Genomic DNA, 2385 nt, shown 5'->3' on the forward strand with positions numbered 1-2385 from the left:
CACATGCCAGCCAAGTACTCTAACCACCAAGCTATTCACCAAGTCTTGAGGTGAAGGTAAGAAAAAGCCAGCAGGCCAGACATAATGGCACACACCTGTAATTCCAGCACTCAAGAGGCTGAGGCAGGAGGATCACCAACAGTTTGAGGCCAGCCTGGGCTACATGTGAGTTCAAGGCCAGCCTGAACTGCACAGTGAGACCCTGTCTCAAAAAACAAAAGGTATGGGGATGAACCCCAAAGAAAAAGCCAGGAAGGGACAGGAGCTGGGGGCTCAGTGGTCAAGTGCTTGCCAAGTATACACAGGCCCTGGGTTTGACTGCCAGCACCACGCAAAAAAAAAAGAAAGTCTGGAAGGTTAGGAAGAACCCTATTTTGGCAACTAAATAAGTGAGGATACCTCAAAGCGGTGGACTAGGTACTCCCAGAGCCCTGTGCACAGGAGACAAAAAAGGTTTACAGCAGTGGTGTGCTAGTAAAAGCTTAAAATGAGATCTCAGGGGAAAACACACATGTCCATGTATGTATATATGTATGTAAATTTATTACAAACCTTATGGACTAAAACAATGCGCAGCACATGATTTACAAATAAAAATAAAATGTACAATGCTCTTTATTGTAAGTCTATACATAATCAATTTTTCAGAATGCTTTTGTTGGTTAGTTGCCAACTCCAGGATCTGCAGGGAACCTGTCTGTGGTTGTAATTCGACCACAACTTAACACAGCCAGACTACAAAGAAATGTCCGGTCACTCCTGGTTCAGCAGTCACTCAGGTGTCGAATGGCTACGGGCCATTGGCTAGTGACAGGATGGGTGAAACGGTTCAAGGCTAACTCGCCTTCTGACAGGAAACACCACAAGTTTCCCTCCTGCTGACAGGTTCAGAACTGAAATCCAGTTAGAGGACCTGGCGCCCTCACTGTACCTCCCAGCAGCTATCCTGAGAAAGGCGGGATGTGCATCTCCAGGGGTGCTGGCCAGCACTGAGGACTTCTCTTGATGAGAGAGGCCATTTCCAGATCTGTAAATGGACAGCACTGGCTTGGAAGGGGTCAAAGTACTCTGCCCTCAAGAGCTGTTCTTCATTTTGCTTGTGGCACTGCCCCCCTCTGAAATAATAGCTTGCTTTTCTCTCCAGGACCCTTTTGCCAAGTGGTGCCACTCTTGATGGCTAGATTACCTCCCAAGTGATGGCTCCTATTACACTGGAGAAGAGAGGTTGGTCAGGTGCTTTTAAAAATATATTATCCTGCTGGGCACGGTGGAGTGCGCCTGCAATCCCAGCACTCACGAGGCTGAGGCAAGAGGATTGCTGCTAGTTCGAGGCCAGCCCAGGCTACAGAGCAAGACCCTCTCTCAATTGCCCCCCCAAAAATAAAATAATACACACACATACACACACACACACAATTCCTATTAGAAAGGTATACTTTAATCTCACCCTCTATTAAAAATACCATAGGAACAATGTTTTGGGCCTCTTCCTCCAACCCAGGTGCCAAGTACTATGATAGGGTCTTCCCCACCATGGGCCAGAATACAAAGATAGCATGTTTCCTATGTTAGCATCCAAAGGGACAATGTCACCAAAGCATAGTGCCTGAGTCTCTTTTAGCTGAAAAATACACATAACAGTGAAGCATCAGAGGAAGAGGAGGGAGAGCTGGGAGACAGGCTGAGGAGCAAATGATGGAGTCAGTTTCTTACATTAGAGTTTCCTGCATTCACCTTTTGCAGTCCAACTCTGCATGAAGACTGGAATCCCTTGGGTGACAGGGGGACAGTAACGGGAAGAGCTCTGCCTGTAAGACAGATTAAGCAACATCTGAGGGGGGCTGCTGGCGGACCGAGGCTTAGACGCTAGTGCAGGAGAGAAGAAAAATGGAGTAGAATCTGAGAGGAACTGACATTGTTAAACCACCTAACGTGAGAGACATGCACCTGAGCAAGAAAGAAAAGAGATCACTGCAGCAGATGGCTGGGATGTCCTTAATCTTCATGCTCCTCCATAACTAATCACTAGCCAGTCATGGTAGCACACTTCTGTTACTTCCAGCTACTCAGAAGGCTGAGGCAGAAAGATCAAAAGTTTGAGCCCAGCCTGGGAAACTTAGTGAGAACTTGTTTCAATATAAAAAATACAAAGAGCTGGGGCTGGAGCTCAGGGTTCAATCCCCAATACTCACAAGAGAAAAAAGAAATCACCAAGGCAAAGAGATATCTGCCCACCATCTTCAGTCTTTAGAGGTCGTATCTCTGTGTCAGGCTGCTATGAGTCAAACAGAAAAATGCAACTGAAACTTAATCATTTTTGACTGATGGCCTTTGGTCTTTGACATTAACAAAAATGTTTACTGTTCTTGTTAACCAAATAGTCAG

At 46.2% G+C, this 2385-nt stretch overlaps 1 long non-coding RNA gene across 1 annotated transcript; it reads right to left on the bottom strand.

The window, feature by feature from the left end:
• Positions 1–520: 520 nt before the first annotated feature.
• Positions 521–2134, bottom strand: LOC106146447. Its single transcript, XR_001230882.1, has 2 exons — positions 1714–2134; positions 521–1027 (listed from the first exon to the last, which is right to left on the bottom strand). It is a non-coding gene; the product is annotated as an uncharacterized LOC106146447 (long non-coding RNA).
• Between the last annotated feature and the right edge of the window lie 251 nt (positions 2135–2385).

This window comes from Chinchilla lanigera, unplaced genomic scaffold, assembly GCF_000276665.1.
Source record: "Chinchilla lanigera isolate Chin_1 unplaced genomic scaffold, ChiLan1.0 scaffold00078, whole genome shotgun sequence".
Lineage (NCBI taxonomy): Eukaryota > Metazoa > Chordata > Mammalia > Rodentia > Chinchillidae > Chinchilla > Chinchilla lanigera.